The following is a 14,760-nucleotide window of genomic DNA, read 5'->3' on the forward strand; positions in this document are numbered from 1 at the left end:
GGACATGCGCTCGACAGTCGTTCGTCGATTGTGTCATCTCCCGCAGTACGGTGCAGCGGCAGCGGTGCGGACCTCGTTGCTTGTGCGGCATCAGCAAAAAGCGCAAGGGTAGCGGCAGGGGAAAACGCACGCGTTCATTAATCTGGCGTGACGTGGTTTCTGCGCATGAAAAATGACCTGCGTGCTCATGGAGTACTCTTCATTGGTGGTGTTACACCAGACGACCGCCGAGAACATTGACGCCAATCTCGTTTCTTATGTTAACGCGCCACGCCTGAGGCATGTTGCACGGGCGTGTAACTTCGCGGCAAAATGGAAGTCGTATTTAAAACACCGATAAAAAAATGTCCTGCGTATAGTCGACTTATGTACCCTGCGCCATCTTGTCACTTATGTAACGTGTTACTTATTGGTAAGCTGGGATAATGCACCTGTAAAAATAGTACATGGGTGGGACAAACAAGCACAAGTCCATCACGTGCTTGCTTTCGCACATGCTATCGCTCAGTGATGAATCGCGACTGGTTGCCGAGCGCACTTCCTTCGACATAAAGTATGGGCTTGTTCATTTTGGTGTTTACTGAGGAACTGCCACTTGGCTCATTGTCTTTGACAATACTTGAAAACTGCTGACGCGAGTTTCACACGCACTGATGCACGCCAGTGCGCAGAACTCGTGCGTTTTTGTACTTGCGGACAACTACAATGCAGGAAAAGCTACGGGGGCGGAGTTTCTGCACGTGTTACCGTGCCAAGTGGTCCGGCAGCGTTTGACAACGCTTCCGATCTCTCGGGACACGCTGAATCGACGCAACTTCAACGTGCTACGATTTCGCGTTTGCCCAGAGGCGGAAGGGAAAAGCCGCAAAATAAGTCAACACTCAGTCGTGTGTTTTGGCTTCTTTTGCTGTTGTAGATAAGGCGCTTGTTTCCCCAGCTTAAACTAACGCGGATGAAAATGTGGCGCTTCGTAGACAGTTGTCCGCGAGCGTAGATTTGCTGTCATTCTTCAGGCACGTACACTTACTTAGGTGGTGGTTACTTATTTCGTAGTTCGCAGTACCGTCTAACTAGCCATGCTTGCTTCTGTTGATGCTTGGGCACCATCGTATTTTAGTGGGACTTGTTGAGCGGTTCGCTATTTGTTGAGCGGTGCGCTATGCTTCCCAGTCTATGCGTGATCACGTGTATGGCGTTTTGCATGCACGAGTCACACGCGGGCGATCCATGTGCGTGCGTGTGGTTTCTACTGGTTTTTAACTGAATGAGCACTGATTGCACGTTCCATTCCACTGAGCATGTTGTAGTCACTTCGTGATTGGATCCCTTTGCGCCCGGATGAGTCATTCATTTTGGTGCGTGGTGGTCTAATGGTCCGTTGTGATCCGCACCCGCTAGTGATAGCCACAGGCGCGCATGTTCATTTGACATACTGATTCACCTGTATGATGTCTGCAAGAATTCGCATTCTTTTCTTTTTTTTTGCGCAATCCGTGTGTAAAAACCAACTGGTGGAAACGCTGTTAAATAGGAGTTTGAGCAGGATACCTCAAGCAGGCGGGGCCGACGTTTCGATAGGTGGACCTACCTTTGGTCAATCCGGCCTTGTCACCCTTGGAGTAAGGCACTCGCGGGTCAGTGCTACGACACTCGTCGTGTCTGACCCTCTCCGTCTCGCCCGCCGCGCTCTTACTCGAATGTGCAGCGACCGGCTAGCTACGATGTTCGCTAGTGCAAGTGCCTCGTCGGTAGCGTCCGCATACACTTTCTTGTAGTCAATATTCCTAAATGTTTCTCTGCACACAACCGCCGCGTGCTGAAAATACGTTTATTTCGTAAAGGGCAAAGTGCCCAGCGGGGAGTGCCAGCTCGTTTTTGGCGTGCGATGCCTACCAAAATGTCTCCGTGCGGTATTCGATGGAAAGCATGGTACGCCACTGTGTGCACTTAGGCCGTGACGACGGCGTGTCTGCGGGGAAGGGCGCGCCGACGCCCGGTGACGCCGAGCCGAAAGCACATCGGTGATGCGTTCCTTGTTGCTGTTGAAACAAAATGTATCGATAAAGGAGTGGAGACACTACTGCGGGGGCACCGCTCGGCGCTTTCCTTCCTAGTTGTATCGATGCGCCATTTTCTTGTTCGCTTGCCATGAGTGCAAACAATGCTTGAAAAGAATACTAACTCAGCTACCCCTACACTTTCGCTTGTTTAGCCTCGTATGTTGTTCAGAGAAGTGCCAGGAATGCGACCGTTAGAATATTCAACAACGGTGACAGACCGGGTGTCGACAATGCGTCTGCGCTTCCCAGCTTTTAGTGCATGAAGGAAGGAAAAATATTGGAGGCAGCATTGCGTCACGCAGCCAGCCTTTGCAAGCGAACGCTCAGTGAAGCCACAGTGGTGGCCCAACACGTGACCTCTTGCGTCGAGATAACGGAGCAAGAATCGAGATTTGCCGAGGAGTTTGGTTGCTAGTAGTTGTGCCAGCAGTTTGTATTCGGTGCGCGTTTGTTCGGCTGCCCTGGCGTGGCTCTGCCTGCAGAGCGGGAACACTAAAACCAACCGCGCACTTTGACGTGCGATCACGTGTTAGGCCACCAGGTTTGGCTTCAGTGGCGTTGCGGTATGCTCCCTTCTATCCTTTTTCATACTCCATGTTTTAGTGTGTACCCTATACTCCTAGATCGCTTGTCTCGGCTTGAACTGGTCTTGCTATCTCGGCAGTGCTGTACCAGCGCGGCTGGCGCATCTTCGCGGAAGGGTGCTTATCGCGTCTGAAAGTCATATTTGTGCGCTATTCGAGCTCAGTATTTTCTACAGTTGTGCATCATGTTATCTTTCATTTTGAGCACAAGTAGAGCATATGCATCGAGTCCGTTGCCCTTGCCAATGTCCAGTTTCATCTCGGCAGCCAGTCTCCTGGAGACCGCGCCCTATGGCTGTGAGCGCTGTTTTTGACAGCGTAGTGTGAAAGCCGGCCACACTGTGATGACTTCGCTCGTCGGCCTCGGTTATCCTAGGCGTCGTTGTGCGCCCATAGTGTGACAGCGTCCTCCTATTGCAGAATTGAAGAGGCGCGCCCAACTGCACTACCAAAGCGAAAAGAATCTGCATATAATTTCGTATACCGTGGTGCAGCTGAATACAGTGGAAGCCCCTGCATCACGTTTAGCATGGCGTATCGTATCATAAACCGAAACGTTTACAGCCGCTTCAACCACATGGAACGCGTTACAAGCTTTTCCAGCCGTTTCAGCCGATATTTCGGCGTCGTGCGGCGTACGCGGCGGTGTGCCGCTCGACTCGGGAAGAGAGTTCGTTTCTTTGGCTGGCAAAATAACTTCGTACTTCATAACACTGTATGCTTCACCCACCACTAGTCACGTTGCGAGATAAATTTTTTTTTTCAACTACGAGTTGGTCGTTATAATAAATCAACAAAATCGGAGAATGTTGACTTTTGCGGACACACGGGTCCACTCGATTCCAAAAGAAGTCTGTAGTGAGCTGTGTGTTCAAGGCTCTCGCCTTCTCCACGCCCACTTTTTTGTACCGCGGTTGTGCGTGCAGATAGCAGAGTCGTCTCGTATCTACTTTTGGATTGTTTAGCTATTCTCGGCGACCACGACGGGCGAGTCTAGATCTCCGCTCTGCGCCGCTTAGACGTCCGCGCTCATCGGTAAAAGGTTCGCGTTTTAGAATCTTACGCGCCGCTCTTCTTTACGGCGATTTAGGTACGCACGCATTGAAAATGAGTGATGAAAATTATGCGAATTTCACGCGCTGTGGAATCGATGTAATCGAAGCTTTCTGTCCCGTTTGCTTTGATTGGCGATAATTAGCGGTGATGTTGACGGCAGTTACCTAATTTCTTCAACGTTTAGTCTAGCACGAAAGTGGTGAGTTGATGTTAAAGGTTACCTTGCGTGCACCACTGCTGTTTGTCTGCGCAGTACTCGGAACACACAGGGAGAGGCATTTGCTTGAGGCGTTGTTGTGCGCCATACTTCATAACCTCTCCGAAGGTTGAGCCAGTTCATTATCTCACATCGCATCGTGACAGAATTATTAAACTTGAATTGGATTATGGGGCTGTACGTGCCAAAACCACAATCGGATTATTAAGCCCGCCGTAGTGGCGGACTCGAAGTGCACGAGCATCTTTTATTTCGCCCCATCCGAAATGCGTCTGCCACGGTGGGGATAAAACCCGCGACCTTGAGCAATGCCCGTAGCCGCAAAGCTACCGCGGCGGGCACAGAAGTGTTGATTTGACGTGTAACCACTTCCGCAGTGTCGCCTAGACCCTACGGTGCGCTTTAATGCAGCCTTGCTTCAGCACGCCCTGCGTAAGTTTATCGCTGGAAAAATTTTCGTGGTGCTTACGGAGAAGGCGGGAGATGGAAATTCAAGACGATGAGCAAAGCGAGAACAAGGTGAAAGCAGGAGCCAACCTTTCGACAAGTGGACTTGGCTTCTTCAAGGCGACGTATGCTTTCCTCGCCGCAGTATATATAGGTGGGGTTCTTCTAAAGGGGAGAGGGCTTAAGGCGGGTGGGTGAGTGCGGCAACGAGCGAAGGTGTGTTAGCGGCGAGGGGGTAGAATTGAGAATAAAGGAGTGTTGTGCACAAGGCCAGTGACACGGCTGTCTGTCAATCACGTGTCAACGGCCGTGTGTCAGCGGGCGTGTCAAAGGCATACACAGCAGCCCTCTATTACCTGTTTAGGGCTGCTGGGCTGGGAGGAGCTCGTCTCGGGACCCGAGTCACCGACTTTCAATTAACTGCTGCTCGTGCAATTTTGAAGCATGCGCAATTGGCGGCTGGGGCCGCAACGTATTTCCTTGCAATGCAAAACTTAAAGGGACACTAAAGCGAAACAATAAATCAGTTTAGATTATTAAAGCATCGTTTGAGAACCCTGCAGGCAGTCATTTCAAAATAATAGTTTATTAGATGAGAAAACGAAGGTCGAAGTATCAGTATTTGAATTTCGCGCCCAAACCCCAACCCCGGTACGTCAGTTGCCGTCAGGGATTCCAAAGTATGTTTTCGCATTTGGGCCGCGTTGGCTGAGTAAAGGTTACCGAAACTTGCTATGTTTAATGTTTGGTTCCTTTAGAACACAATGTAGTCAATCTGTACCGCTGTATAAGTAGGCAGGCCCTAGAAGACGCCATCAAAATCCATGACGTCACAGCGACCAGGTGTGGGATCTTCAATGAGGCGTCGCCACCCGTCTTTCTTGCGATTTTTCTGGCTTACCAAGCGTCTTATTGTGGTAGGAGTGTTGTTTTTAGTGTCGCAGAAAGGTAATTTACTGATGCACAAGAAATCATTTTTCTCTTTAGTGTCCCTTTAGGTTTAATAGTCCACGCATGATAATGGTAGTGGACAAATACGATATTACCTCGCCACGCGTGTGACGGATGCAGTTGGCACATGTTTAACAAACATTTTGATGAAAATTGACTTAACTACAATTCATACGTCTATGGAATGCGTACTCTTTCTGTCCAGTCCTTAAAACAGCCAAGTAGCATATTTACGTGGTCCGATTCTATATCAAGCACAACAGAGTACTTATATTCATAACTTGCGGCCAGCTTAAGTTCGTATAGGTATGAACTTCTTACGTCGTAGCTAATTCTTACTACCTGATTTGGCACTGGCTTCCTAGCGAGTGCTTTGTATTTTAGGCTACTTTGCTGTCTGCGAAGGAAAAAAATTAATGCAATTTTGTAGCAGAATTGTTCACCATTACATTTCAATGACACCGCAAGTATCGTCACTGCACACGTGAACTGAATATTGGGCTAGTTGGCATTGATTCATGATTACTACAGCGCAAACGATGAAGGGGAGACACGAAAAGACAGGATCATGCGCAGGACCAGCGCACGGTCTTGTCGTTTCGTGTGTCCCTTTCGTCTTCGTTGTTTGCGCTGTATGTACAGATTCGGTGCAAATATTCATTGCTGTGCGCGTGAGAACAGTCGGAAGCGCCTCGAGCTCGATGCTTCGATGCTCGAGGGTCAACGGGCCCGTTTCTGCGGCAGCGAGCCGTGCGCCCCCGGCGGCGTAGCGTGCTGAGACGGGCCCCGGCCGGATTCGGAAAGCTGCCTTCCGTCGAACAAAAGACGCCTCGCCGGACACTGTGCGGTCGGCGAAGGAACTGAGTGGCGGCGACGCGTGGGAATTCCGACTCGTCCCCGTCGAAGAAGAGCATTTGGCACGAGCCTGTGGCGGCCACTGAGAGGAGGGGGTGTAATCGGTGACTCCGCGAGAGCAATGTGCGCGGGGCCCGAGACTAGCAGACGGCGAGTAACCGAGCCGATGAGCAATGCCAGCTCATCATGTAAGGCATTAAAGGCTAATGTGATTTTAACGTTGGTATGCAATGCTATTGTACTGAGACAGCGGGATGGTGCTCCTCTGCTGGCTGACAGGTCTGATGTAGTAGAAAGTGCCACTCGCCTGTTGCTAAGGCATCGACGTTTCATTTGAGCGCTGCACTAATGGGTTAGCAGATGTCTACTGGATGGGGCAGCGGCCCCTCCTCGCGTTACTGGAAATATTTTGTTATCTGCGAGTCTCTGTTGGTCGCCTTAGCTTCGCACTGAAGTAACGTTTATTGGTGATATTTCATCGGAGAAGCTATCATGTTCATTACATGCTCGCATGTAACTTCGGCGCGAAGCACTGCTGTGGCTACAATTTGGCGGGCGCACGCAGCGCAGTCACTTCTCCGACAAAGCGGCTGGAATCGAAACCAAATTACTGATTCGTGGCGTACGTGCTTTCTCCGCGAGTAGTGGTAAGCGCAGCGGCGAAAAGCGGGCTAGAGTGGCGCGCGTGAGCTGTCGTCCGAGAGTGGTACGGTCGAGACCGGTGCTAAAGCACCGGTGTTAACGTGTTCCGTTGCCGAGGGCTCTCCGCACACTTCCTTCGCGAGTGAAACCAGAACCAGCCGTCTCGCATACGTGAGCGTCGCGTGCTCCCTTTGTCTTCACTCTCGTCCTTCCTGCCGTGAAATCGCTTTATCCGCATGGCGCGCCGCTCTCTCGGGAATGCGGCAACCGGGCGCGCGAGGTGTCGCGTTTTTGCGAGCGTCCTCACTTTCGCATAGCTTGTGCACGCAGCAGGAAGCAGGGCCGGTAGCGTAGCCGTGGTTACTACGATGATAGCGGTTTAAGATAAGCGGTCCACGTTCGATGTTGCTGCCCCTGTGGAAGTTAGGAGAGAAAAAAAAAACTATTGCGCGCCCACCACCATTGTTTTGATAAGCGTTTCCAGTCTGAACAGGCAGGCGTCCTATGAATTCGTCAGTGGCGCAGTTGTTTTTCGGGAAGAACACCTTCTGCTGTTTTTGTGTTTCTTTTCAAGAATGGCAGACAGCTTACGGGCAACGTCCACCCACTTCCCAACTGGCAGTCAAGTCTGGGCTACGCCACTGAAGTTTGTCCCAATGTCATTTATACCTGAGCGTGTCCTTTGCGGAAACAAAACGAACGCGTTTTGTGTTTGCAAGAACCTGCAGTGTTATTCAAGATTCAGCTTAACTTACGTGGGCCTTGCTACCGTTCCGTGCACCGCAGCAAGCCGCGGCTTCGGTTCATGGGCGTCAATGCGTGGGCGGCTGTGAGCGAAAGTGTAGACCCGCGCCCAGGCCGTAAACATAGCCTTGGAGGGTGCGCTTTCCGCGCGGGGCCGCGATAAGATGCGCCTTCAAAACCAACCACGCCGTTTCTCAAGTGTCTGTTTGGGGGAGGTGGGCTCCGAGGCTGCGGGGGTCACGAGGCTGCGGGGGTCACGAGGCCCCCTGGAGCGAGTGCGCTTCCGCGCGCTACTACGCACGCATGCGGCGACATGGAAGACGCGGCTAATCGATTCGGCGGCCCTTCAAGGCCAAGAGCCGCCTTCCGCGCGCATGCTTTGAAAAAGGTGTTGCCTCATTGGTGGGTGCGTCGGACAGCGCAAGATTTGGCCGCTGTTTTATGGGTCTCGTCTGTGCTTTTGTGGAGAATCGCCACATTTTGTGGTTGGCGTGCGCGATGGTATTAACCTGAATCGACACGTCCTCGCTGCTTGTCGGTTACGTCACCTGTGGCGGCAGCCGCGCTTGCGTCGTGGTGACGGTTCACCGCGGCGGATGGAGTTGCGCGCCGTGTGTACTTCGCAAAGCGTTCGAGTAAGGAAATAGGTATCCGGGTGTGCGGAAGTTTTCAGTCTCGAAAAGAACAGAGTGCGCGGGCCGCAATGACCTAGTTTGGTGGATAATTAATACGATGCTTTTCCCACATTTCAAAATTTTGTTCGAGCAGGCGCGCGGTCACGTAAGAGCTGTACGCTGCGCTCTACCATAGTCACTTCCCTGCCAGAGCCACGGGCCGTAAAAAAGCTGAGCCAGCAGCGTTCTGCCGAAGCGTAGTATAGCATACACTGGCACCAGCAATCCCCTAGTAAAGGCACTACGACAACAATAACAAATATGGCGGTATATGACCACGATAGTGGCGCGACCATGGCACTTCGTTCGCTGCGCTCAAAGCCACGCTGCGAACACCACGCTGCGACACCACGCTTCACTTGGACAAAGACGTCCAAGTTCGTGTCATAAATTTAATCAACTATGACAAGGCCAGTTTGTCCCAAGACCTTCACATTTTACAAATCTCTTCTTCCGTTCATAGGCTCTCGCAATGCCGGATTTTATTTTAGCTTGCTCATGAGAATGACTTAAAGTGTGCACTATGAGCATTACGTCCGAGCTCGGTGCACGTTACTTCTTTGCGCAGCTAAAAAGACAAAAAAAAAAAAAAAGTCACGGACTCCCATCAGCGAAAGAAGCGCGTCACTGTGAGTGCACGCGCGCTCTTGAAGAAGTTTGCTTTCCATCTTGGTTTGCCTGGTTTACCGCAGGTCTTTTCAATGGTGGTGGATTAATAGTGCTAGCGTTAGCGAGGTACTCATGTAAGCATCAAAAAGTCAAGCTCTCAGTATTGTTCCATCCGTTCACTGTATTTGTTGTGCATGTGTACGCGCGCGCGCGTGTACGAGTGCATCCGTACTTATTCCCTTCAAACACCGGCACTCGGGAAATGAGCAACTATAGACGAGCCGCCCAGGGCGGACAAAAACTGTAGCACAAAGGTTTCCCCCGTGCTTGACGGGTCAGTGAATTTGCCCCCTCGAAACTAGGCACATAGAGGAATCCTCTAGGGCGAACTGGGAGAAAGAGCGCGCTCTGGTGATTGGCGTGAAATGTGTACCGAATGGCGCTGCGCATAACTTTATCGTGCTTGGATTGTTTCTCGCTTTCACCCGGTAAGTGTCAACGTGGCCGCTATCCAAACGCGCGGCTTCTGTAACCGCTCGCCGAACAAGAAGCCTCTGCTCAGACCGCGCAAGAGCGTCCTGCTTCGTGCTTTTTTTTTAACTCTAAAAAGGTATTTGCAAATAAAATAAATAAATCGGGCAAGCTGTATTAGGGACGCAGCTGCAGTAGGCGACTTGAAAGATTGTGCGTGCTGCAGAGGGTGTAGGGACACTATGGTGTAGGGTACAGAAAGGACGTAACCAAATACGGAAGTTGCTTTTATTCACATGGAAAAGCTTACGTGTCTTATATGTTTCATCTAGTGCGGGTCTTGCGGTCTAATTTCGCAATCGTGCTCGATCCCTATTCGTAGTACACCTGTTTCTTTGGCAGAGGGTGTTTAGACACTAGGTAAAAAAAAAAAAAAGTGTCCCTCCCTTACCCCTACTGGTGGCGCATGAGACTGCCCTGCACTAACCGTGCGCCGCTCGAGCCTACCGCACTCGTAGATGGTTGGGGGCTCATCCGCTTGCTTCAATCTTCTGCGCTTGCACTCCCTATGGAAACGGGACACATTCCGCCGAGGTCAAAGGGGTCGAATATCCTGCCGCCCGAGTCTGTTCACGCCATTTCTGGATCGTACGTGTCGAACGCAGGGGAGCCACACCCGAGCAAGCGGGACATTTCTGCTGCAAATTGCACACTCGTATGATCTTTTTTCTTTAAAATATACACATAAATTGTACGTACTGTGGCTGAGTGAGCTCTCTCAAACCTGACCACTCCAGCTCGTATCGACAAAGGTTCTGCCGATCGAGCTGTGCCGCAGAATGCCGAGCTAAAGGTCAACTCCGTTTGCGTTGTCCTTGGCGCATCAAGGGTGCCATTTGTGCGCGCGACTATGGTTTTGGGCTGCTGAGCACGAGGTCGCGGGATCGAATCCCGGCCACGGCGGCCTCACTTCGATGGGGGCGAAATGCGAAAACACCCGTGTACTTCGATTTAGGGGCACGTTAAAGAACCCCAGGTGGTCGAAATTTCCGGAGTCCTCCACCACGGCGTGCCTCATAATCAGAAAGTGGTTTTGGCACGTAAAACCCCGTAATTTTTTAATTTGTGCTCGCGACACATGCATGGTCGAGTAATCGCTGTGTAGAGGAAATAAGCCATAACAAAACAAGGCGTGTGGGTAGGCGTGCACCGATATACACGATAATGCTGTAGCTTGTTTTCGTTACTTGCGGATTTAGCAAGCGGCCCCCCCCCCCCCCCCCCCCCGCGACCGATTTTAAAGACGTTTCACGTCAAAAGCAAAGCGGGCAATTCATTTAAAGGCATTGTACTGAATTGCACTGGTCGATAAACGTGGAAGGCGAATTTTGGCTAGTTATTTTTCACGTTGCACAAGAACATCGTCACATTGCTACATCTAAACGCTAAGGTGGCCAGGCCTAGCTGAGCCAGACCCGGCCTCAAAACGCTGTTGAAAATTTCGGGGTGGCAGAAGGGGGCACAGCGCCTACGAGGGCAGAGCGAGGGCACGGCGCCTACGCTGGCAAGTAGCTATGATTAGGACGCTTTGATATCTACCTTTACGCGGATGCTTGAATGATATATTTTCAACTTGGTGGCGTAAACAGTTCTGTATATCTAGGTTCGACCATAAGGGAGCAACATGAGGCCGCTCTCTGTTCACTCAACAGTCAGTAGAAAATGTGCTTTATTGACACTTCAGTTTGGTCCCCCCCCCCCCTCCTCCTCCCATCACTCGGACGCGCAGATTAGATCGCCCACGCGACTGCGGATGCCCCCGGCAACTCTGCGCATGCGCAGGCCGTCTCCCGTCCGCTCCGCTTTCCGCCTCGTGGTTCCGCTGCGCTCTCCTCCTGTCCTGTCGCCTTTCATCTCCCGCTGCCTCTCCTCGTTCGCTTTCATTTTTCGCGGCGCTCGTTCGCTCGGCTACGCCGACGCTCGCCGCAGAAACGAACGCCTAAGAGCTGCGCTCTAAAGAAATATGCCGCACATTCGTGGTAATGCATGTTCATGGCTTGTTCAAAAGCACGGGCATCATCTGAAGCAACGACAGACCTGTGCAAGTGGTTCCATTATTCAGTCTCATGTGAGAAAAATAAGTATCCAGATATGCCACTATAAGTATTATTGTATGGCTGAAAAATGATTTATTCGTGGTTTTCGTCTTGCTGAGGCTTGTAGATATTTACCTTTATAAACTTTAATTTGACCTTCGATTATCTGAAACCGGGTTTTTATTTTGTATTTTTATCGGCATATTTGCAATAGATCTGAACTACAAAGCTTTACCGTTTGTGTTATTGAATCTGTCCTACACGATGCCTGGAACACATAACATGCGCAGCTAATCGCTGAATTCTAACTTCCATTTAAGGTACCGTAGGTTAGGACTCCAGACTACCGAGGCATATTCTAATACCGGTCTGACGAATTTTTTGTATTCAAGAAAGCCTGAAATCCCGCGTTGCTTGCTCCAATTCTTTTTTCCTAGGGAACCACAATTTTTGATCAGCAGTCTTTCATATTATAGCTCCTAAGTACTTAAATCGGCAGAAGTGGTTGCCTATGCAATAAGGGAAGCCGCCGTGGTTCCTCAGTGGCTTTGGTGTTGCGCTGCTAAGCACGAGGTCGCGGGATCGAATCCCATCCACGGCGGCCGCATTTCGATGGGGGCGAAATGCAAAAACACCCGTGTACTTAGATTTAGGTGTACGTTAAAGAATACCAGGTGGTCAAAATTAATCCGGAGTCTCTCACTACGGCGTGCCTCATAATCAGATCGTAGTTTTAGCACGTAAGAAATCCACAATTTTTTATGCAATAAGGGAAAGTATTGTCTTTCTTGTAATGGGGGGGGGATGTCAGTACTGGTCGACTTTGTATAATTCATTTACATGTTCCATTTCACACACCAATGCTTAAATTTTGTAAACATTTGTTAATTTTAAGCTTGTCCTCCACACTAGCAACATGAGCGTAAATTAGGCAGTCATCAGCAAAATGTTTAAGCTGCAAGCACACTTTGCAATTCTAGAAGTATCATTAATATATAAAAGGAATAACAATGGACCCTAGTACGGAGCCTTTAGGATATACTCCAGGATGTGCTTCCAATGTACGGGACGTATTTCGCTACCTGATTTACTTCAGTATCTTGATAGAAATTAAGTTCTGTTAAATAGTGCACTCAATAGGCAACTCTTTTCAGATTTGTTATCACTCGAGATAATGTTAGCAAAATATCATTGATACTGGTTTGCAAGGAGCCGGCATTTGGCCATCTTGAGCTTGCCATTGCCTAATGAGGAGCGAGGCAGTAAGGCAATCACTAGGCTGTGCGTTGGTATTTCCTAGCACTTGCTGGTCGTGACACAGCCAGTATATACCTGATGTCCCAGCTAACAGGGAGCAAGTTTCTTTCAGGAAGCCTTATGTGCAGATGAAAGCTAATTGTGTTAGCAGTCTTCCGCAGAAACCGCGGCAATCATATTTTTATTACTAATAATGTAATTTGTAGGGATTAATTACCTAGCATTTAATGGTTAACTTGACATGTATTCACGCAATGTCAGTACAACCATTGTAGAGCGTATTTGAAAACATCACTTTCAAGTTTCAGTTGTTTGCGACGCGATACCCATTGCGTAACGGCTTATTAAAGTTTCGCGCGTTTTTTTTCTAAGCGCGGATAAAAGAGCTACGCCAACCGACTGACAGTGATATTTTCAAATGTGCCGTACAAACCTTGTATTGACATTGCGTCCATAAAGTTACTTAGGTAATTGTTCACAAATTGAACAAGTACAATAAATGCTGAAGGCTTCTTTAGGATGTCGCTAAAATACATTTATTCACCACGTACAAAGGATTTTGCTTTTCGCTTTCTTTTTTTGTTCGCTTTTAGAGCTTCGGCTTAACAGGCACACCCAGTACAAGACGTGCCAGCCGCGACGGATAAATAAAAACACGAGGACGTATTCTCGTACGATCGCTTTCGGCGATCGTATGAGAATACGCGCATATTGGCTGGTTGAGCACTACGTCACGCGATGGCGATAGTATGACTGAAAGGGGTCGCCCAAGAATAGGTCTCCTGGCTTCACCAGCGACGTTGAGTATACGGAGGACAGATGTTGCTGCACAATGTTATAATGGATTGCGAATCACAGGGCAAGCTCAGCGTACTGAATAAGGGTGGGGCACGGTGCCCCACAAGTCTGCGCGCGCCCTCTCGGTGTAGCAGCGATCTACGGTTGTGCTTTAGGCCGGATTCCAACAACGGCAGTTTACTGATGACACTTGTCTCTGCGATTCACTGCCGTCTGTAATGGCTCGCCAATAGACGCCCGCAGTGACATGACGGTGATGAGTGGTTGGGTGTTGCTTCCCAATCGTCACTTTCTTTTGAGACGGCGAGTGAGTTTTGAGGTATTTGTTTTTATAACAGCAAATAGGAAACAGTGTCCGCATCATAGAAGCCTCGTGTTTGCGCCCTCATTGCACTTGCGTTGTTCTATGCTTCTTTAGGAAGCTTTAGCTTAGAGCTCCTCTCTAAATACATGGGAACGGAGAAAGCGTTTTTCTCGGCAGTGACTGCACCTGTTTTGATGTTTGCTTCATTTAAACAGATAAGTTAAAATATACTGACTGACAGAAGCAGATATTTACTTTTGGCCGTCATTTGTTTTGCAAAAATTCTTGAAAACTGCAAAATCGGAAAAAAAATATACCGAGTTTACAACGATCTAACTCGGCAATAAAAAGCGATGTCACAATTATGTGGATTGCATATAATACATCTGAAGCAGACAGAATCCACCTTTTTTCATTTTCCTGTGCTGTCCTCTGCCGCACGCCGCTGGAAACGTTTTGGTAGGGTGCCCGGGCACTCGCTGGTTCATTTGTGTACCTGCGCCCACGTTGAGTGCGTTTCGTGGATCGCGAATAATTATTCATGGCTTCTGCGGGACAGCATGTCGTTCCTGGAAGTATCACTCGCCGACTACTGGGTGAGCAGGCCCGAGTGCGCTGTGGTGCTAACAGTGCTGCCCGCAAGCGCACGCCCAGTTCCGTCTGCCGATGCGGCTGCCTTGTAATTTGTTGTCGCTGATTTCCGCACGTGGAGCTGGCTTTCTTGTATTCCTTTTACACATTTTGCATATTCAAGTCTTCGAGCGCAGCCTTCCACGTCGGATTTGCCGAAGGGGTGCATTTGTCGGCATCTACAGCCACACATCGTTGTTAGCTTCAAATATTGTGGAAAAGATGCGTCGCCGATATCAAATAATGTCAAAACGTAGCAAATCTGCGCATATGAGCCGCACTGTTCCACCGTGCATGAGACGAGTCGATATGAGCGGCTGAGCCACTTAAAACAACGGCAACTGTGATCCAGATACGTATAGGTT

At 49.7% G+C, this 14,760-nt stretch overlaps 2 protein-coding genes across 4 annotated transcripts in view; one reads left to right on the top strand and one right to left on the bottom strand.

The window, feature by feature from the left end:
* Slbp (Stem-loop binding protein) overlaps window positions 1–14,760 on the bottom strand; it is a 61,790-nt gene that overhangs the window by 46,880 nt on the left and 150 nt on the right. The gene's annotated exons all lie outside the window — the stretch shown is intronic.
* LOC142565909 (M-phase inducer phosphatase 1-B-like) overlaps window positions 1–14,760 on the top strand; it is a gene marked incomplete in the record, with an annotated part of 181,791 nt that overhangs the window by 15,859 nt on the left and 151,172 nt on the right.

The sequence above is a fragment of the Dermacentor variabilis genome, unplaced genomic scaffold (genome assembly GCF_050947875.1).
Source record: "Dermacentor variabilis isolate Ectoservices unplaced genomic scaffold, ASM5094787v1 scaffold_12, whole genome shotgun sequence".
Classification (NCBI taxonomy): Eukaryota; Metazoa; Arthropoda; class Arachnida; order Ixodida; family Ixodidae; genus Dermacentor; species Dermacentor variabilis.